Below are 24,029 nucleotides of genomic sequence, written 5' to 3'. Positions count from 1 at the left end.
CAAGAGCCTAACATTTCAACTTTCTTTCAGTCATTATTTTACAAACTGTACCACCTATACGAAGCATTACTTGCTCAAACTGCTTTTCTGTTACACGCATTTTTTATTTCTAGAACGAAAAATTCAACCCTAATTGCCCTACGTCTTTTTATTTTTTCGGTTTTTATTGTATTTTTTAGACATTTTGCTCTCTATATCTACACTGATTCCATTATGTCCTTTTACAACCCAATTAGACCGCTTAACCTTAAGATGTGACAGCTTATCCGGAATCCAATCCGTTGTAGCATGGGTTGTACCAACCAAACAGCCAAGAATAGCCTAGCGCTATACTTGACTGTTTGGTTGAAACCATCTAAAGTTCAATTTAAAGGTTTTTAACGTTCGGCTAACTCTTAGCTACTATTCTCTGTATATCAAGTCACCTTGGATTTTAATTTAAGATATTGCGGGAGTCATACATGAGGGGCATACGGCTCAAGTCTTTCACCAAAACCTGCGGAGAATAGGTTTACTCTGAGGAGTATACGTCTTGATGCAAAGTACAATATGCCATATTTCTCTTTATCGGTTGTTGGCTATCTGGCCTGTTTCACAGGATATAGACCTATAGAACGCAGTATTCTAGTCTACCCTTCAAAATTATTGAAATTCATAACCGACACACTGCAACCCAATACTTGAATATCGTTCAGAGTTCCCTGAAATACTCATCTTAAACTCCTACGCATAAATAAAGTCGCCTATGACAAACATTATATCCGGATATGGGATTTGTCACAATCGATACCTGGCCACCAATGCATATATGAACAGCAATTTACTGAAATCTAGTTTCCTAGTAATAGGCACGATGAATACACAACGACAATCGATTTTTGTAAGGCAGTTTTTCGGTGGCACTATTCGATCATGCCTGTCAATTATTCTTTTTATTATAGAACACATATGAGATATTGGCACTGTTTGTTTGATCCAAAACGATCCTTTAGAATGATTTGAGTGGACTGATTCTCCAAGAGTTCATAAAGTTTCATCCCAGAAAGAATTGCACGTAAGATGTAACTGATTAGATGTATTCATGCACATCAACCTCTTGTCGGGGTAGCTTCTAGCTCTTGTAGAGCATAACTCTAATGCGGGCAAGTTGGGCCCATTTGTGGCACTTTGCTTAGCAACAGTTGATAATTAGTGAAACATTTATCAGTAGGATAATTGCAATAAGATAACAGTTGATGTGTATTCGACCTATAATTTACGTTAAGCCAGGTGCGACGAATCAGATTAGTTGAATAAATCAACGGCAAGAAATCCCTCCATTTCAAAATCCAAAGAAATTTCTCCAAAACCCTTAGTGATATACTGAGGCTTTTGTAGGTGTTTTGCTTTTGGTAGGTGTATCATCACTTAACCTTTTATCCCAGTACATCACATTAGAGCTAATATAAGCATCTTCAACAGGATATCTCAACATGCCCAATGAGTTCTTTGCTAATGTCGAAATCGGCCATACAGCTCTACCGATACTCACAGCTTGGAAATTCCGACAGAGTAAACATTACGTTTCGTGGCGATTAGAAGTAGTGATGAGAACGTAATAGTATAGTTGCTTTAGTATTTATATGTGCAGATGTGGATTTGGTTTTTGCTTAATTCTAGTAATCTAAACGGTTACGTTATAGAATACGCGATTATATGGAGAAGTTTTCATTCGCATGGTAAAAATTTAAATTTGTGATCTACGCGGCGTGTGCCAACAATACCATAAATATCCTATAGAAATTATCCAAACGTATGTTTTACATTGAGTGAGTTGCTTGAACGACAATCGGCGGACATCATCAGTGATCAAATTGCATTTTGGATTACGCGGGTGCGATCTTGTCGAACTAAGTTTCCATGGGCTAGTGGTGAGAAGATGGACATCTGGTAGTTTATTTTACTATTTGCACATGTCTATATCAACAGGCGAAGTGTAAGAATATTTTGTTGACCGTCGATCAACACTAATATTGCCCCAGTACACGATTTATCCTTTTTGCGTTCTTATTGAGCCAAGGAAAAGTATCCGTTCGAAAAATATCTATAGGGTAATTATTGTACTATATCGATCAGTCGATATCAAATTATTAGGTCGCTGTGTATAAAACGTAGTATAGTAAGCTATACATTTTTGAACGTTTTGCAAATTTAGTTTCTTAAGTTTTCAGAAGTATCTACCGTTGTTATTTATGACCTGTCATTTAGACGGTTTATTTATTCCGCTGCTGCAGAAATCGTTTTCAAGAGTAATTTTATATCATGGTGATAATAATTTCCCTATTAAATTGTCGAGATTTAAAAAAAATCGTAACCTGTGGAAGCATTATCCAGCAAGTGTGGTCAATGTATCAAGTATGGTCAACTCATCCATTTTTGCTACTGTGGTTCTCCGGGTGTGAAGTGGAGCATTATCATGTAATAAAAACATTTCACCTCTATTCACTAAACTTCGCTACTTAATGTCAAATTTTTTTATCATCTCCTCCAACTGTTAGCAGTACATTTCAACAGTAATTTAGGAACTATACTCATGAGGCTATAGACTACCAAACAAAGCTCATAAGCCTTTATAGCTCTACATTTGCTTTAAAACGCGTCACCGGTTAGGTCGCGTCCACCCACTGATGTGAGTCTGCGATTACCGCACACGATTAATTTTTCACCAAATTTCACAGTTCCGTTTAGAATGAATTACTGTTGCAATTTTAGAGCAGTAAGTATCAAGCGTCTCTGTCTGTTTTTGATCTTCGCTCATGTATCATGTACTATTTTTCAAATATTATTTTTTTAAGGTTAATAATTTAACCGAAGTGAACACATATAACATTTCTACATAAACCCGACCTGAATGGTAAAACTTGTATGCTGTATACCGGAAAAAGTTAGCTCTTTCTGGTCGAAGCATCCCTACTGTATTTGTTCCGCATTATGTGAGTATTATTAGGTTGGACGACGAAAGTACAGCTCGAATCACTGGCTAGCTAACCAGCTCAACCACTACAAACCTTTACAACTTTGACGTGCATCAACTACCAAGCCATCGGTAATTAGTATACTATGAGAAGATTAGGAAATGATTTTGTCAGATTTCTACTTAATTTTTTACTTCCAAGTCAATTAAGTAAGCCACCCTCTACCGTTCCGATCCAAAGAAAGACTCGAACTTCCGCGAGCGGTTGAGGCATTCGTGTTTATGGCCGAATATAATTAAGGTGACCCAAACGTACAGAAAACGTACAGTTTGGCGTATAATGGCGTGCTATTTTCCGGATAAAGGTATTTGGGGTAGAGCGCGTGCGTACGTATGCAACTGCGGCATATGCTGATTTGCGGGATCAGGCCGCAGAAGTATGCCATTTTCTACTCTGCTGAGAATGGATATCTTGGTCGGCTTCTACTACAGGCCTCAACTTTTCGTTATGCATTCTCGGGGAATTTTTTATAATACATATTCAAATGCAACGTTTCTTTCCCAGAATTTTTCGAACCAATAATTCACGATGCTTTTGAGTAAAACCTTTGTGAAATACATTTTTCCAGGAGCTTATAATATATATATATATATATATTATAAACTTATATATATATATATATAATGGAAGTCCCGCAGCTATAGTCTCATAATGAAGCTCATATTCGTCAACCAAGAATATTCTTATTTCATGCCTCGGTACAACTGGTCTGCTTAAAGCCCAGTGACGATATCCGAGTGCAAATTTAAAAAGTACAAGTGCATTTCGAATATAAAAAAAAAGTGTTGCGAAATGCATCACCTGAAATTGGAAAAGAAAAAAAATACAATTTATAAAGTACCACTAAAAGACCCGATTTTAATCAAGAAATCTGACACATAATAGTAGGTAAAGGGTATGATTCAAGCGACAATAAATATATCAAGTAGTATCTATACTACTACTAAAACGGAAGAGCATTAAGGATTTTTGCACCATAATACGAATATCATCATCACGAGCAGGTCTGTCATGATAAAATACAAAGAACTTTTTGTTCAAAAATAGCTTACGGCCCATGTTAGACTTGAATATAATATCAGGATATAATATCAATAGAGACAAAAGTACAATATTTTTGGTGCGTATTTGAGGCTCTAGACTTTGCAATCAACCGGGACACACAAACGTGTGTTCATAATTTCAACCAAGTCTAGTAATTGTATCGAATTCATTCTGAATCTCTTCTGGTCGAGGGATTCGGGGGGCCAGTATGGATTTTTGATCTCTGAAGGGATGAGGAGATGACAATAAATCTGCTAAAGGATTACGGTGATATTCACACTGCAGCTCCGCTACATGTTGACCCTACAAGGTGTTTATGGCGTCCATAAAAAAGAATAATGAGAATGACTGGTAGATCTAAACTGTAAGACAAAGTTTTACCCTAGAATTTTGGCGACGATGCAAGTGGAAGCCAGTTTTAAATTAGTACCAATGGGTTGAACTATGCTTATACCACGAACTTTACGGCCAATTAATTTACAGACGCGCAGCTATCTCCAGTAAACAATCGGTTACACTACATTTGTTAAGATAGATATGGTTAGGAGTTAAAGCATTCATACAGAACAGTTGATAATTGAAGATCTCGTTTGTCTTTCTGGGAAGCTGATAAGATACGATTCCAATTATTGGCCAGGAAAGAGTGGCACCTTTTTCGCCTGGCTTCATAAAACTTTGAAGCGCGATACTCGCTATGTTGCAGGTTTTAAAATTTGGCTCTTCACATTGAAGTGGTTTCACATGAACACGAGATCACTTGCGCCAGCGATACAATTGACACGTCAATAAGGAAGGTCAATGATCGGTGGGCAGCGTAGTCCATTTTGTTAACTTGGGGTTAATTGAAAGGTTAGAGAGTGGCACGGGTTATCTTAGGATAAGCGTTTTTGTCAACGTCAAAATAGATGTGCGTGCGATTCTGCCTGAAATGCCAAGGAATGACAAAGGAGTGTCTAAACGAAATAGTGATAGCACAGATGCTACAAATATGGCGTTATCAACCACATCGAATGTCACGGTACTTCCAACTGCTACAACCGTGGCATGGCCGTGCATGCGGCTAATTTAGCATCTCCCTTAATCGAAGCGAGGTTGGGAAAAAGCAGACAGCGACCCACACAAACTGCACAATTATTATGCACAATTAAGTATTAGTTGCAACAATTTTTCGAGTGAACCACCTAAGCTCAGTTTTTGAGGAGTTGACGTTTTCGCTTTTTTTTTTTTTATCTTCTGTGCTTTCGTTATAGTTCTGTTAATCGTCGTAAAGAAACCTTGTGTTAAGCCGACAAGGACATGCTCCCTTTTCATCAAAAACTTCTGTGGTTACTACTCATTTCTTCGTTTGACGCTTACATATGATTTTATAAACATAGGTCCATTTGAGATAAAAGCCTGTTTGAGTATTCACTTGTTTAGCGTTGGTGAAATCACCTTCGACAAAGCCTGGAGCTTCTAGAGGTTTAGTCATATCCTCCGTTAGCCTCATCTGCTAATTTATATTTTTAAAACCATTACACCAGTAATGATCCGTTCATTCGTCAGCGACCTTCTTGCCTAGTGTTTTTGCCAATGCATGACGGGTTCCATCAACGCTTCCATTTTTTTGACAATCTCTGAAGTCTATGAGCTTAAAGTTTCGACACAAAATGGTATCCTCTCTTCTAAAGTCATTATTTTCCGTCAACACCTAATTAGTTAACTAAAGGCTTTAACACTTATTAGAATCCGTCTGTTAATGGTGCGCAGTTTTTTTTTATTTAAATGTTTTTCATGCGGTTATTATGAAAAGGAAACACAGTTTTCTATATTGTATTCAATATGCTGAATACAGAAACACGCGTGATATCCTTATTGGCGAAATGTTAAGAAAAGGTCAGGAAGCTAAGATTGATTTTCGAATTTTCTTTTCATAGAGATACTCAGCTATTGTAAATGGTGGCTTAATCTTTACAAGTAATTTCATTTTATCCGGTTCTCAGTTCCTGCTAACCTCCCTCGTGGTTGTAACACAGCTTATAATTTAAATTGTACAAGATTTAAGATACGAGGTAAAGTTTAAAACGGCTAGAAGAAAGATTGAATCTTTGAATGAACAAACGTGCCCTACTTTGTTTTTTACCTTTTAGCATTACTAACTGTCTATCCTATGTAACCAAGTTCTCGCAATCGTTTATTTTTTTTGTAGCATCAAAGGCTTGTGCCCATTAGAACTGTAACTATGCTTGGCTTATCTGGGTATTCCTCAACAGACTTACGAATTGGCATAGTAACCATATAATCAGCTGACCATTTTAATAATATCTAATCTTTCCTAATTTTTTATGCTTTTCTCATTCCTTATTTCCCTGATTATTATTATCTGGTAATAATTTTTGCTAATGCTGAGCAGATCCGCTGCCTGACAGGGCCTCTTCTCTGTTAGACTTGTTTTCCTGGTCTGATCTTAAACGCCGCAAATGTTTTTCTATGGTCATTCTCAAAAAAGCCAGGAGCAGACTGATGGTTCAATGCTTGAAAAAAGCAATCATGACGAGGATGTCTTAATTTCTTGAAGTCTTGAAGCTCTAGCAAAGGTTACGCTGCCCACACACAAATTAAAACGTGACTTCCGTCATTTTTTGGTATCGGGCTGTTGTCAGACGTTGCTGCCCTGCATAGCCTTAGTACCCGTTAGGGTTAAAACAAATATGGGAGCCAAGTAAGAGATCTTACCGAAAACTCTCTAAATTAGTGCTTATGGACCAATATTTTTTAGAATGCGCCGAACAATAGACCCGCGAGTAGTTAGATAGTGAGTGAGCCTCAAATGGACTGCTCTTGCTTGAAACCGTCTGAAGCAGAATGTACACGCAAAAATAAAGCGGGATTATCTGAATGGTTAACGTTAAAATTAGCTACCGACTTCTCACATGGTAGTTTACCATGTCTTGTGGTACATATCTTGCGATTGCGCTCTTGCAATTATCTTGATCTTATAGTCTCTTGCAAAGTAATTAGGCTAGAAACATAACAGGCTTTACCATTCTCGACCGTTCTATTGCGCCAATAGTTATTGTTTTATCAGATGCCATTGCGCTAGGTTTCTCGTTGCAGCACATGCAACGCTAGCTTGCCATCCACTAGTAGCGAAATAATGGTTTAAATCATTCGCACCAAATTACTGTCTTTGAGAATTTTGACTTTAACGTTTAGTGCTACCAAAATTAATATTATCGAAAAGCTTATTACTCTTATTATTACTGATAACAATCATCTGCATTCCTTCTTTCTTGTGTCTTATCAAATTAAAATCTAATACCATTTTCGCTGTTTGGTATGTTCGCGTGCTGGAGTACACGCAGATTGTAAGGTTGATGATGCTCCTGGTGTTCCGTTCTTTGCACGAACCCATACGCCTTCCACGAAGGTTTTCTGAGCTCTGAACATTTCTTGCACAATGGCTTGAAATGCCTTCTGGCCCTCCTAGTGTGATCTCAATGAAGAATTCTTTTTCAAAGGTTCTTGTTTATTGTCTTTAAGGAAAATTATCGCATTTTCATTTTTACCGATTCTCTTAATCTTAGGAGCGTCTTTGCTAACGACCTTCCTCCGATGCAATGTTCACCTAGAGTTGGCTATTACTTGACCTCAAATGGCTTTTCTAAAACACCCCTCGCAACATATGTTATTTTTGATAGACTGGTGATTGCCGTCTACCGTGTTAACCACAATGCTTGGTGACCAAGCCTTTTATCTCTTAATAAAGAATCATTGTTGCCTTCTAATATGTTGTACATAAATTGTTCTTGCGTGCCTGTTGCTTCTCGTAGTCAGATACCGCTCCACAAAAATGCTAACGTAAAGTTGCTTTATCTTTTTCTTCAATATCATGGAATGATTGGTGGACTTCAGATGGCGGTCTAAGTGGGAAAAAAAGATACAACGGGATCTTTGAACCGAGAGCTGTCATGTTTTATTTACTTTTATCTCTAGATATATTTTTTTCATAATTCTACATCTACTAGGGTACGATGATTGTCTTTATTTAGATAATATGCTAAATATGACTGAAAAAACCATTTCTGTTGTCAATCGGTTTAAATAGGTAGGATCTCAATAAATGATAAAGTTATCGCTAAAGCTTTTTAAAAATGATTGCCCGAGCTAAGTAAACCTTTTTTTATTGTTTCACAGCCGAATATATAAATAATGTTTGACATTTTATTTCACCCCAATGATTGCGAATTGTTCACTTATAGCTGTATAATGTTGTACGCTTTTGGTACTACAGAACAGGTAAGTGTCTTTCAAAGACAGGGTCTCAAGCACCGATGTTACTACTGCTGCTTTGTACCCCTATGAAAAATCTTAGAAGGCAAAAAACCTGACTTTTTTTTACTATCATTCACTATTGCTAAATAAGGGTCCCTGCAGATTATTTTTCCATTGCACCTACCCTTGTGGTAGTAAACGGCTAAACAAATATTCGCCCTCTGCGCCCTTATGCTCAAGCGGCAACGACTCCAGCCTTTCTTGCAGGTTGTGTTTGGTATATGGCGCTAGGGTGCCCCAAACGGTTGCGAAACAGTAGAAAAGGTTTATTTAGCTCCGACAATAATTTCTAGCATTAGCAGTAAATTTATCACTTATTGAAATCCCACCTATTTAAACCTATTGATAACAACAATGGCTTGCGCCATTATATTTGGCATATTATCCAAGCAAACGCAATTATCGTATCCTAGTAGACGTATAAGTGCGAAAAAAAGGAGGTTTAGAGAAAATATGAAGACAAAACAGGGTAGCTCTCAATTCAAAAAGCCCGTTGTACCGTATCTCATACCAAATACATCCTCGAGAAACATAGGAATAATGCTGTTGGTGGAGGGTTGGCCATCAAATCCACCGGCTCTTTGGTTGGTCCCTTTGGCTTCAGAGGTTCTCTGAAAAGGACGTTGAAAAAGCGCAGGTTACGTAAAGCACCCAAGGTGTGCATAACTGAACCCATCGCCGAATTTCTGCGCGGTAAGACCTCTCAGGGTCAATGTCCTCGCAATGGGAAATAAAGCCACAAATATTTTGAGAAGTTTTTAGAAATTCCTATAAAAGTGATACTATTAATTCACTTTTTACTCTTAAAACGAAGCTACCCTGTTAAAAGGCATACAGATTATTTGGGGAGGATGTATAATCTACAAGGTAGATTGTTTCTCGTTTTAAAAAGCCCGAAGATGATCATGTCGTTCCTTAATATGATATGACATATTTCCCGTCGATCCACAATATTTTATATCGTTTGTGATATAGATCAATCAAACTTTACGTTTTGTCAAATATTTTTCGAAAATTTCCTATTTGATAGATCTTATTAAATTCCCGATGTAATAAAACCTCTGTCTATATATTCGCGCACACATGTGGGTTGACCTGTCACGTGAGCGTGGCTCAGGTTCGTGCCTTAAGATTACCTACCAGCCGAATGATTCAACTGTACGACAATCTAGAACATCTCAATTATTATTGTAATAAATAAATCATAAATAAGTTAATTCGGGTAAAAGTCAATAAGTATCCGGAATCAAAGTCTAATGACGAAGGGTTGCGCGAGGCGCACGGAGAAGCAATAAGTGATTGTAATCTAGTCAAACGTGTAACGCGTTTTTACTCGCTTATATTCGTGGCGCGCAGCTTACAGGCTTTTTGGGTTTTGCTGCCACGTGTTCACCATTACGAACGCTGCGTGTAAATTTTACGGTCTGCCGGTGTCAAATAGATGTCGCAGATCCTCCTTTGCTTGAAAAACGCTCAACACTACAACGGAAATCGTGAAATGCGCGCTCCCCACAATCACGCAACCTCTATTTGTAAAACCTCTACATTCATTGGCATATAGTAGCGTCTTTTCTCTCATAGGAGGCATTCCACCCCTGACCGACCGGCTGCACTCATGCACTGGCGCCACCAAAATACCCCGGCAATGTACTTTCTCGGCTTTTATTAACGTGAAGAGTTATATTGAGTGGGCTGCTCTATGACAAAATATCACAGTCAAGGACTTTTATGATTGCCAGCTTCTAGAACTGTGGTTTCACAGGAATACCGCCAAAACTTGTTTTAATAATGACCTAAAAAAAATAAAACCTCTCTAACTTTAACAATCTATAGTTAAGATAAATCGTAAATTTAAATCTTGTGTAAAACCAGATTTTTGACTTGCTATTACGTTCAAGTATTTTTAAGTAATCCAAGGCTTTCATTTAAATATTCAAAATACACTGGTTTGAATCTTATTGTGGTCAAAGTTGACCCTGAGCAACACAAAACCTGTATGTGGTGTACTAGTTGAGACCCCTGAGAAACACCGCTTTCGTGGTCTCCTAATGAGATTGATTAGGCCGGGATTTATTGAGTTAGGCAGGTGTGTGTTGTTACTTCTGTTATTAACACTATCATGATTTCCTAAGCTATCGGCTTTTGTCGCGAATTACCTCGTAAACGTTTTGTTCAGTCACGGCTACCCTTTTTGGCTTCCTGTATTTTTCCAATTCGTGCGATTCCCTCTTTCGAGCGATAAATTGCTATCGGCTAGCCGTTTTTTTACCCCTTTTATTGCTATAGATGGCACCTTCGCTCGGTCCTTATAGGAAGACATCTTTCTTGACTGAATTAGGTAACTATATGTTGTCGGCTTATTGAATGTATTAAGCACAAGTTAACTCACAGTTTCGAATTTACAGTGTACAATGTAATCATTTTGTCGTAAATTTTTACCCATTTCATAAAAAATAAGCTCTCCGTGTAGCCACACTAGTTAATCCTCGTTTCCTAATACAACAACAACTATAAATATGAGCGTTTCGAAAGCAACGCGGTGTCATAGAAACGCTTTTGAAAAACAACCTGTCAAGTTTCACTAGTGCATATAATTATATAAATATGCAGTTATGCATTGCCTCATATGTACAACACTCCATTTTATCAAGAAAAAATCCAGTAACAATCCTCCCTAAAGGTAACAATTTCTTCTTTTAAACGAATGATGTGCATGCGAAGGGTGCTTCTTGATTACCACCCGATCTAGAGCCCAGTTGCCATGGGCCGAGGCATCTGACACCTTTTTCTTAACATTTTATAAATGATTGCTTACGGATATCGAATACGCAACGTATCGAACAGAAGTATGCTATCTTTCAGGACTAATGTCTTTCGTCGAATGGTGTGGTGAAATTTTTCTACTTTTTGGCCTCTTACGACGATATTGGTTTTATCGTATATTTTCTTAAGACCGGCAAAAACTCATTTTATTTTCGATGTGGGATAGCTTTTTAGGTGACGCAGCCTCAAACCATCCATGCTGGAGGTTATTAGAGGTTAATTATGATAGTTTAGTTTGATATATATACATTCCTATTCAGCTAAGTTGTACTCTGACACAACTTGTTCATTCAATTATTCAATTCGAAGTGAAATTAACATCAACGGCATTCGATTTCATACCGGCTTGAAACATAGTGCTTTATACAGCCCCAGCTCATTTTATAGAGACAATTGTGAACCGTCGGTATTTGCTAATTTTCGAAAATTGGAGAACAGTTTAGGAATTCTGACGGAAAACGTGAATAAATTGCTTACAGTGCATCACATTTATTTTAGGGATCGACGAGAATTAATTGTAGTAGCAAGAAGAAGGGCCGGTTGGTTAGAGATCAGCCGATAGCAGAAATCAAAACCTAGGAAGGCGTCGAGGCATTCACTTGACCATCGAAAAGTTCATCTGCATTTGGATAAGCCTAGTTGAAGCCACGCCTTGGGAGATTGCACATATCAACGTTAAACCGGAGCAGTTCAACATTAGATTAGGATTTTCCAAGTGAAGGTTTGAATTCGCTAAGGTCGCCAAAGACAGATTATTGTCAAATAAGTTTCGAGGGCGACACTTTCGATGACTACTTGCGGAGCCTAGAAAATGCGTCCGACAAGCTCGACCATGGCAACGAAAGTGACGGAAATCGGTTCCACAGACTACAGCCATTCATAGTTGTTTTTTTCGAGTTTTCGGTACAGTAGAAAGCAAAAGTTTCTGAATACTATAACCATTACCAAGATATTAATTCAGGTAGAGTGGCTGCTAATAGAGCCAAACGAGTTGGTGCAACAACCACCCTAGAGATATATTTCTTTGCAAGAGCACATCCTGTTCCGAGAATTCCTGCGCCTGAGAAAAAGATTAATCGGGATGAAATTCAGAAACTCAGGAACGGATGAAAATCTCGAAAAAGAGGATTCAAGAAACTGGTGGAACCTTCCCACTTTTTTGTCTTCATCCAGCACGGTGATAGACCTATATAAAGAACAGGAGGCGGAAGACGAAGACGTACACATCCTGGAAGATAGGATAAAAGAATATAGCTATGTGGTCGGCTCTAGGTAATAGCTATGTGCCCACAATGAAAACGGAAACCAAGACACTGGCAACGGCGTCTCTTGAGATAACAAGCAACAACCCTAGGCTACCGTCGCATCTGTTGCACAACATGAGAAGAGAACAAAAAAAAAAAGAACAAGAAAGAAGAAGACAAAAATCGGCTGGTGACCCGCCATTAAGCTACGAAGACTGTTTCGAGAACTGAACGTGGTAATTGAAACCCTAAAAGATCTAAGGAAATCACACAAGTACCAATAAAGTCAAGATAACGAGACTAGAGAAAATAACTCACTGACTAGCGGAAGAAGATGCAAAGAAAAAAGCAGGAACCTGCAAGGAAGAAACGACGAACTGCAGGTGCTATTCTCAGCACAAATTGCACAGTTAGAACATTTTCGTAGCTGCGAGGAATCGCTTTTGTAGGAGGATACCAAGTTGAAGAAAAGTCAGAAAAGTCGGCCCAGTCTCTCGACGCGCAGGAACCCATTATATGTACCAAATGTAACATCAACTGGACAGATAACGCCTTGCGGAGTTTAGAACCGAAAAGGAAGAACAGGCAACAGAAAATGACCCCGGCCAAACTAAACTCTCAAGAAAGCAGCAGCGGTAATTGCCAGAGTCCCGAATGTTCTTTCAAATGCACAAGGTTAGGGAGGAAAGGTATCCTGGCAACATGTGACACAAGTATCATATTAATCGTGCACGGATAAGAAAAAGATCAGGCTTTTTTTAGAACAGCTCACAGCACAATATGTCTCAGCAGTAGGTGTAACAAAACTGCTCGCTGGGAGAACAGTCATTCTTTGCAACAGCGATGCTGTTGATCTAATCAATGAGCTCGGCGATTACTCTACCGTTTAACATCAGGTCTCTGACGGTAAGCATGGTGGCCGCGGGAGAGTCACCCGCGAGGTCTCTGGGCGTCCTAGAAAAAGTCATTGAGAGTAGCGGTACTGCGAAGGAAATGAGACCTCTGGCCCCTCATATCTCAGAAGGGTTCGAGAGCTTGTCGCTAAGCCGTTGAATCGAGGTATTGTGTCGGCTGAGCAACTGCTATATCAAGATCTAGGCCAAAAAAAGCTGAGATTCCTATTGCCTACCAGTGAATTCGGCTGCGCAAAATAGAAAAGGCAAACTGCAGCGTACGGTCAGAATTAAGGTTGAGGAGCGTCCGACGCTCGATGCCACCCTCAACGACCTAGTAAATCAACTTACAACAAGCTAATGCTGATGACGATGATTCAATCGCCAAAACCAAAAACGGTGACATCACCTTCAGAGTAGCTGAGATAACTTCTGGAAAGTGGCAACTTTTGCCGAAATTATTCGGAAAAGAATTAATGCGGAAATTGGTGTGTGTGACGCGTCCCACACCTACAAGTTATCCACGACGTGAATCCTTTTACAAAAGCTAGACATACTAATAAAGAACTATTATCAGCGTTGAAATTGCCTGAGCGCACAAGAATTTATATTGAAAATTGGCAAATGGACGGCTTATAGTACTATTTTGGCACTATGCCACGCATTGCTGCTAAAAAGTTCCTGGAACATAGAAAACTTTAGATCAGCGATTCTTGCCGCCGACTGGAACAATGGATATCACTTCGTACGTATTTCAGTTGCCAAAGGTTCAGGCATATCCCGCGAGAGTGCGAGCATGACAAGCTAGAAGAAAAATGATATTATAAATGCAAGGGCAAGTTGGCCACATGGAGAAAGATCGTAGCCTACCAATGTAATTCAGAAAAGTATGCAGCCGTTCCTCTGCGATCCCCGAAGTACGAGAGGGTTGTAGGGACCTCGAAAAAGCTATGCCAGAAAAACTGGACAGGACCAATGTTTAATTAAAAGATAATGTTTTCAAAAGGAAACAACACGCCAAAGATGCAAAAAGGGTAATGACTGATAGTAAAAGATGTCGACTAGAGGCTCTCCCATCGGTGCTCAGGGCGCCTTAGCGAATAGAGCTTTCTCTGTACGCAGTGACCATTTAAGATAATACAGGTCAACTGCAACCGCAGCCGATCTTCCCACAAAATGGTAAAGGAAACAGTTAACAAAAGAAAAGACGACTCAGACTTATTAGCGAACCGAACTTAGTACTAATGTATAGGAAAATAGAACGGGTAGTGGACATGGAGAAAAGCGCACGCATCATTACCGACCGCTCTGTCTCATTTTTCTAATAGGGACCAGGTAAGGGTTTTATTTGGATGAATAAAACGGATTAGGCCAAGCTTACTGGCTCTACATAAGCTGACTTAAAATGAGTGATCTTAACTTCTTTTTAATATCTTGTTTGAAAGTTTAATTTCTTGAATGGCCCCACAAAGCCAATGGGTGATGCATTTAACCCGAGCAAAGTTCTCAGCAGAAAGAAACGGGTAGAAGAAAAGCTGCTTTAGAATAGGACTGCTACTAACAAATGAACGATTATCAACGATGCGATGGAGGTTTCCTTCCATCCGGTAGAAAGGGATCCTTTCGTGAACCTATGACAAATGCGAACATGATCAAAAAAATCATGAACTGAAAGGTATTTTATATCATCACTGCATAATATATCCGATTGTTAGGGAGACTCTACAGACTATGAGTTAGATAACTTTATAGATTTAGATTAAAGTATTCGAAGGACTTAAAGGCGGCATTATTCAGAGCTAGGAAAAGCACGGCTCTTTCAATGGCGGCGAATAAAGCTTGCATATTGATTAGTACCTTAGCCATGTACCTCAATAGAGCGAAATCAATAAAATCAAAATATTGGTGGAATCCCAACATTGTAGGAACAGAAAGGCTTCTTTACGGCCTTGAGCATTTGTCAAAAAAGCTAGAATAGGTTAGCAAGTGACACTTGAGCTGGTAACTGCATATCAATAATGTACAGCCAAACTAAGATGCTCTATTGCGAACAGCATCCCAAAGTGCTGTAGGACATTATCAGGCATGAGCTAAAAAACGTTCATTATATGCACATTGCTTTTCCTAGGCAAAGAAAAGCTCATATACTGTGGAAACTATTGTACAGCATGAGGGCATTCAACGCGAGGCCTATGAGAAAGCCTAGCTCCAAAGAGATGATACAGGTGAAATGCCTTCTATCACAACCGGGAAAAATTTAAGTATTGCAAAGCGGATTAAAAAAGTAAAAGTCTAGTTTAGGAATAAATGGCATCTTCCAAAAGCAGCAAAAGTCCTTTTGAAAGTGCTCCTAGAAAGAACAGCGAACACAGCTAGAAGGGTCCTTAGAGAAAGCAGATCCCCAAAAGACTGTGAGAAGGCAGAAGTGGAGTTGATGATAAAAAAAAATCCTAGGTATAAATCCATTTGTTCAAGCAAATTCATCGCCAAAAGCTTAAACGATGTAACGACGTAATAAGAGAACGATTTCAAAATTTACAAAAAAAAAGTCTGACTCACTCTCAAACAGGCAGAATGGATCACAAGTGTTATATGCTAATGTCCAGCGAGTATTCTAAGAAACCGAGCTAGCCCACACCTTTACGCTAAACACAGGTAATATCTTGATAGTGCTTTTGGATGGACGAAATGCTCTCAAAAGCCTTCCAAGAAGTATTATTTTATCTATCACGGTAAGAAAAAAGATGCTTGCATATCTGACCCGGTTTTTCTCTAATTACTTACGGGACAGAAAGGTCACGAAAGCGTAAAGTTCCATAGACACAAAGGTGGGCATCTCACAAAGTTCTATTCTTAGCCCCTTTTTGTGGAATATAATATAAGACGATGTTTTCCATCTTCGGAGTCAACCCCGGGAGTTAGAAACACTGGTTTATGTGAACGATCTGGCTATCAATGTCAGGGCCAGGTCCGTACTAGAGACGAAACTATCCGTTAATAAGACTCTAAGCATTGTCTCGAAGTGGATGCTGACTTAATGCCTTGAACTGGCCCCAGAAAAGAGCGATAGAATTCTATTCACCGGAGGGAAAAGATAAGGCCAATCAACCTAAGGCAAGTCAACATGATAAACGGGGTAAGATATTTGGGGATGCACCTGAATATGTTACCTGGATCAGATAGTGACAGGCTATTTATAAAGATGATTATAAGCAACATAAACAAAACAGCAAGTTCGATAGACGGAATTCCCCGAACATGTATGTACGGAGACAGGTAAGCGGCTACGAATTGCTCATGTCTGTCGCCGAGTCAATAGCTTTTTTTGTATGGACGAAGAAGGCTGTGAATATGGAGTTAAACAGAAACCTCTCCAAAAGACTCACAGTTGGTTGCATTGTGCCTACTGCACGGTTAGCACAGCTACAGTACTGGTCTTCACCGGAACCCCATCCTGGATTTTAAAGGTTAAAGAAGAAAAACGACTGTATGATAAAAGAGGAAGGCGAAATGGAATACTAGCTAATGGAATTCTTCCAGTCAAGTGGGGTCCTCCCCCAAAAAACAGCTCAGGTGTTATATGTCAAGGATTTTATATTAAACATCTATAAGTCGTTAGGTCTCTCGGAGGTAGACACTGATCATTTTCTCGCTCAAATTACGGGGTGTGAAGACTTGGAAGCCTACTGAATCCGTATAGTTTCGTCAAGAATATGCGTTTATTTTAATGTGGATGTAGACGACACCATATTGATGTACAGAACTTCTTGAAGAAGCCAGAGCAACAGTAAAAAAGAAAGGTGGTAACAAAGAAAGCTCGCAACCACGACATAAGGAGTAGCGCCCCTCGAAATAAACCAAGAGATGGCATGAAACAATTGGTGGGTTTCATATGCGACTTCACAAGTGGGTGGGCGATCGGCTTGCACGATTGCAGAATTCCTGAGAGAAAAATGACCATTGGGAGGGCTGAGAAAAGCCTGGTTTAGTACGGAGGACCCACACGTTGCAGTTGTTGATCCATTTTCGCGGGTTATGAGACGTAGCGCATCTGGTGAGGAAGAGAACCTGGTAGGCATCTGTTTTCAGGGTCCTGTAATACTATTAAAGAAAATCTGAGGCTGACTGAGAAGATGAAGCTTGAGAGGGAAAACGGTTTTAGTAGGTACAATGTTACCACATCCGTCTGCTCTAAGTAAGCGGTTTGACTCGCTAACTGTTAAGGAAAAATTGTCGAAAAAAGGACCAAAATCTCCAGAGACCGTACACCTACCGTTATCTATACTGGCTAACTAGCTTATGTTATAATAGTTCGTTTCGGCGTTAAATCAAGGTATTAAGATCTGGATCGTTTGCAAGAAATATTCTCACTGTTATAATCGTTATGATGTTTTATCCCACAAGACTATTCGTCAAAAGAGAGAGATTTGAGTGGCCGGGAAGAGACAAAGCGAGAAATGTAAAAAGTTTAAACTAAATATTTTGCTGAGATTTTTGCTAAAAGTGATAGGGGTCAGATGTACACTTGGTGAGAGCCATAACATTATGTTTCAAGGTTAGAGCAGCTTATCTCATAAACTCAATGTTGGTAGACTTTTATCAGATAAGGAACGTCGGCAAGCAACACGATTATAAATCAGGGGCATGCATTTAACGTAATCACTGAGTAGGCCAACCATTCTGTGGCAGTAACCATTTTAGCAGCAAATGTGAAAGGAAAATATTTATGACTAAGCGCAAACAATTAATTAGGCGACAAAATACATGTTCGAAATGTATGAAACGAAACCATTTGGCTAACGCATTTTGTGGTCAGGTATTTCCCTGTAGTACTTGCAAGGTAAAACACTAGTCTGCAGTATATAATAAAAATATTATTTTGCTTGCTTGTCTCTACAAACGGCAGGATAATAGCAACTGCAATGAGAAAAATAGTAACAACACTTATTATCCATTGTTGCAGACACAATTCGTGTAAAATGTCAATAACGATAAGAAAATTATTTGCAGGATTATATTTGACATGTGAGCACAAAACAGATGCACTTCTTTGTGTCATGGGTTTCAAATCATTAGCTGTTATGCCCATGACTATTGTATAGTACGACCACTTATTCCCTTAAATAACGAAACCGTTATTCCATTTTCGAAAGTATAAAGTCGCGATTGTTGCTGGCATAGTAAAGACTTATTTGCAGTTTCTGATCAACGCAGTTTATTCAATCTTACTCAGGTTTCTTCTTTCTAAGTGTTTCTATTAACCCGAGCGCATGAGTTGTGGAGAAAATATTGTGATAAAATATTCTAGGTCTTGGCTGTATTTACAGAAATCCAAAACTTCAATTGGAATATTAGATATTAAACTTTCCGAACAAAATTGTATTAATCTTCCAGCTTATTGAGCATGCATACATAGATGGCGTCATCTGCGAGAAGATGATGACATTAATCAGACAAAACTTAAAACGTACTGCCCTTATAAAGGGATACTTGCCCTAGATAAAAATGCAGAATATACAAAGTTGACCCAAATAGCTTGACCTTTGAGCTTTAATCGGTAAAAATAGTATAGTAACCGTATTAAATACATTTTTTGACCTGTGTGCGTCTCAAAAAAGCTACGAACTTGACCACATTCTTTTTTGAAACTAATACTTTCTATTACAAAAAATGGCAGGGCACGATGGCCATTAACGTCATTATTCCATATCTATTTCATACTAAAGAAATTGCACCAAAGCATTAGCACGACCAGAGATCTGTCGTCCAATTTCACAATAACATACGTCTCTTTTTCGGATTATTATCCTTACAATATAGCCAAATATAAAGTTCGCAGGTTTCTGTAATGTTCGAGAGTCAATGGGAAATGAGCCTAGCTGAAAATGACCTTCTAAACTACTTGTAGCTTCTACAATGCGGCAAGGTCTGCGTTAGTACTAGCAAGCGAAAAAGATCGTTTCCCTGCACTCTTTTCTTGAGCATTAATGATATTTGCAACTTGGCTTTTTTGATCGTGCTAGAGAGCCAACGAACTTTGAATGAATGAAAAAAACCGATTCGACAAAACGTTTAGTCTTGCTAATATCGATTTTCTTCTTATAAAAACCATATTTTGTGAGTTTAACACATAAAAGATATTTCACAATCGACATTTTCTTGGAAATATAATTGAAAAACGTCTCTGTTGAAAAGGAAGAGAGGTGGTAGGGAGCTCAAAGCAATAGAGATATAATTGTCGATCGAATCAATTGACTCCAAATATATTGGTAAATAATTTTTTAGTCTACCCTTTTTATATTGTAAGCACATTTTGTCCAATAAATAATTTATATGTACAGATAAAAACCTGCATAAATGCGAAAGTAGAAGTTCTTTTGGTCTTAGCCAAGTTCTGTACTTTGTTTTACCTCATAATCTAGATTTTTTGCTCAGACAGCGAATGATGAGGAAAGCAGTATACATTTGAAATACGCAAATACTAGAATATTTTTCGCTGACGCTCTCTATCAATGAAACATTTAAAAAGCAAAAAGATTGATTTGCTCAATTTGAAATGGAGTGGCCCTATGTAGTTAATTGGCAAATCCACAGATAATATTAGATACAATCTTGTTTCGACGTAAGCCCCTACTAGGCCTGTAAAGCATATGAGAGTTTTGACACATCCAAGAGCCTCAACGGGAGCCATTGCAACTGTGTTCGATCGTTCTGTATACTAGCTCCGTTCTTCAAACAGCATTTACTATATTCACACTAAAATAGGACTTTATATTAAGCATTTCGATTGCCCAAACTGACTAGCTTAAATGTTATAGTGAGTATCCCCAGAATAAAGTGACAATGAGAAGAGTCAATCAATGATATCCGTCAAGTGATCGATGATTCTGTTAATTCGGATCAAGCAAGCTAAGAGGACCCGCTAACCCAGCCAGTTCATTTCGATTTACTGTTTTTAGTGAGAGAAAACGATAAATGTAACAGTAGGGTTCGCACGCTGCTCGTGAAAAACTGTCTAAACCTCGTTTGCCTCATAGTACCACACAAAGCTGAATCCGCTACACGAAAGCGGACCAGAGTACGGGAATGACGGAGTAAACTTACTGCTGCTGTTAACTCCCTTTACTGCTGCCACGCCTTTAGTTAAGCCGTCACCGTGGCCAAAAGCAGCAAGTACCACCGTGATGTATCTGACGTGCTAGTAGTAGCAATGTGCCTGTTGTCGCTCCAATGGCAGAGTCCCAACGGCCCCAAAACGGCCCCAAAAACTCGACGTGCCCCGCGCGCTTTCCACGGCTGGACGACACAAACGTTTCGCCGATCAGTCGGGTATTATATGGTCTGCGCTACTGTTCAACTGCTTTCCTGGACGCAATCTGGGTCACCGTCAGAACAAGAGCGAATGCGCAGACAACCTAGTGACAAACGGACCGACCAATAGACAAAATAACGGTGTTAACTATCGCAACCGAGGCAACTGCATAATGGTGATAGACCGTTCATTGAGTTACCCAATCTGTTCGAAAACCGCTTTTGTGCATTTTGTCAGGTTAACCTGGTTCACTAGTAGTACTCATTACGGCTTAAAAACAACGCCGATCAGCAAGTTCACTAACATATATATTACTTGTAGACTAATATTAATGAAAAAGTGGGATATAAGAATGCAAATAGTCTGAATTTTCAGGAAATCATGTTAAAAAATGGCAGATCGGCCAGCGATTATTCTCAACTGCATACATAGCAAGAAAACTCAGTGCTTTTTCTTCCCAGTGATGGATGGCTTTTAATATTTTGAGTATATTAGCTGAATGAGCTTTGCTATTCCTGGAAGAAATTTTATTTTTATATAAAGCAAGAGTCATATCAGAAACGCCTGTTATAATTAAGTACAATGACATAGAAATACAGAAATCGTATTAACGTGCCGCTGTTACAAATATATTATTACACAGTTAAATTGACTTTTATTGCTATCTGCCGTTTCCTTAACAGATATGAAATGAGGACGTTCGTCTCACCAGAACATCAGCATATCAAAAAGAAATTGGTGAAGCATTTTAAATAAGACGCAATAGATGAACCGTCTAGCATCCTAGAGAGTAAAAACATATTCTGGTTTTAAGGTCAAAGAAAGTCGGAGCTTACGGCATCGATAGAAGGAGCTTATCGTGTGACCGTAAGATGATACATTGGAAACAGCCACAAGATAGTCCAGGGTTGCACAGTTGTTCCAAAATCAGACCCTAACACGGAAGAAAGACAAAGAGGACACCCTTGTAAAATAAATTCAGGGTGGTACGGGTAATATTCGAAGAGCTATTCTACATCTAGCTCGAGTTTTAGACACTAACTCGAGATAATTAATGCTTCCTCGGGTCTTATAGAGAATATAACTCACCGAAGCGTTCTTTACGATATATATAGAATAGACTCTTATTTACCTATTTGTGATGTTATCACACTCATTCGCCTAATATCGACATTAGCGGGTCTAAAAACATGGTTTCAAGCGTATTGTTTCACTATTTTTTGCGTCGCTTCTGTTTTGTGGAAATCAAAGACTACTTGCACCCAATATCTACATTTCGGTACAATTCTTACTTCGAAATAAATTGTGAGGCGCTTGTTGATAACTTGGGTTCTTGAATACAACATTGTATTAAAGTGGTTGTCTGGGCATACACATTGCTCAATAAATTAGATATGTTGTGACTTGCTCGTTCGATTCATGATCTTCCTTCTATCTACGAATGAGTCAGTTGAATTTCTTAATCAATCACTTCAGTTTCAATAAGAAGTGTCGTCCGATACTGTACATCATTTACGGGGTGTCCCCTAGTGGACTTTCCATTTCGATAAAATATTTCCATAGTAAGTATCTAGGATAAAAAAAATACTGCTTCAAACGGTGGATTTTTCTTATCACCAACGTACGTGCTCCTATGGTTAATACCTGACAGTCTACTAGAACTTACTTGTTTACCAATACAGGCAAGAGGAACAAAATTTACTTGACACTTTTAACGTATTCCGTACATAGATATACACCGGTCCCTGACCTTTGCAGTGTCGACTTGCAGTAGCGCACGGTCGATATGTCAGTGCACTTCTTCTATACCCATTCGCTATGCTTAATCATTGGTATGCACCTTTCATTGCCCGTGCTCAGCCAATCAGACAATGTTCGTTCTTGTATGTTTTGTTAAAAATTATCATTGAAACACGTTCACTGCTAGTGTTCAATTCTACCTGTCGTGTTTGGTTTCGTTTGGGCCTTGGGTTACCCCAGCTTTTTCAGTAACATATTTTCTTACAGACAAGCGGTATCGCTTTTATAGGTCAATCGGGATATACGGGTGCCGACTAAGAAAAACCATTGAATTCAGTTTGTTCTTAATTTTCGTCAGCTTCACGTTTTCTAGCCGTACGAACCAATTAGTTTACGGTGAGAAATTGTGGTTACTCTAATTATCTCGGCTGAGAGCTTCTATGGTAGCACCACACCGATGTGGTGTATCGCTATCATAAAAGAGATGTTTTTGAACCTAAATATTAAAGTGGTCTGCTTTGAGTAATTGGTAAGTTTTAATAAGGTGAATCAGCGAAGTGTCAGATGAAATACTTAACGGCGGTACCGGACGTTAAGCTTAGAACATTTAGTTTTGAAACTTAAATGTCCAGTTGTTTATTCGTCAATTCTGTCTGGTTATAGTCCTTTAACCCATATAACGCCTGTTTTGCCACACCGGGGGGACAAAACTGTTGTATTTTTTTTGGTGTCCTTAATCCTTAAAATTTGGTTAATGCTGTTAAGTGTTATATATAGTGTTTTAAAGTTGGAGCGGTGTCCTACGTCCGAGATCCTTGCGTAGATATTAAGAAAGATTTGGTCGTTTCACTCATTCATCTAATGAGACCGATAGGGCTTGCTAACTAGATTCTTGCTGTATAGTTAATTATTTAATTAATGCTAAATATTTTCATGATTATAATATTGAGTGATTATTTATGAAAAATCTACAGATATTGCTTGTTATACTCTGGCTTGTCATTACTTTATTACCCATTAGTTAGGCTATGATTCAATAAACACCATAGCGTTTTGAAATCAATGTCTACACTAGTTGTGTCATGTATGTTGATGGCAGAACTACAATGTATTGAAATGAGAATAAAAAAGGATACAAATTGACTGAATCAAGATATTGGGATAATAGAAACAGATTGCTGTAGCGAATACACTAAAGCAGGGTGTAGAAGGGCTGCAATAAATTAATTATAACTGATAATTTTTAATTTCAGTTAAATTTTAAACTAAGAAGAATTTTAAAATAATTTAAAACAGAGTGTAGGGGGGATCAAAAAGCTTTGTCGAGTTGAAGTGTTCATGGGCCACTGTGCGCACATCACCTGCAATTCACCAATACAGTACCTATTTCAGTTCATTTCTTATGTTGTGTGCAAGGTGTGATTATCGGATATAACGAGAACTACGGAAGTTCAAATTTATTCTCATTTTGTTTTTATCAGGTTGTAATAGAACTTTTACTATTTTCAGATTTTTTTACCATAAAAGACCATATGAGGTTTGATCATGTGATTGGTCGTTCGATTTTTTATGCCAGCTTATCATTCGTTTGGTTTTCTCTGCAAAATGACTTTACCAGTAATAAACTGCGCTTGCTAATAAAACG

The 24,029-nt window shown here is 38.5% G+C and overlaps 1 protein-coding gene across 2 annotated transcripts in view; it reads right to left on the bottom strand.

The window, feature by feature from the left end:
- Positions 1–24,029, bottom strand: part of LOC111243817 (excitatory amino acid transporter 2-like) — a 125,510-nt gene that overhangs the window by 94,477 nt on the left and 7,004 nt on the right. The window contains exon 2 of one of the 2 annotated variants that reach the window (XM_086979861.1): positions 20,437–20,747. The exons of the other annotated variant lie outside the window; for it this stretch is intronic. The gene's annotated coding sequence lies outside the window, so the exon portion shown is untranslated. The remainder of the gene's footprint in view (positions 1–20,436; positions 20,748–24,029) is intronic. 2 annotated transcript variants of the gene reach the window in all.

Source organism: Varroa destructor, unplaced genomic scaffold, assembly GCF_002443255.2.
Source record: "Varroa destructor unplaced genomic scaffold, Vdes_3.0 BEIS01000002.1, whole genome shotgun sequence".
Classification (NCBI taxonomy): domain Eukaryota; kingdom Metazoa; phylum Arthropoda; class Arachnida; order Mesostigmata; family Varroidae; genus Varroa; species Varroa destructor.
The sequence above is the reverse complement of the archived record's forward strand: the minus strand, read 5'-3'. Positions and strand labels throughout refer to the sequence as shown.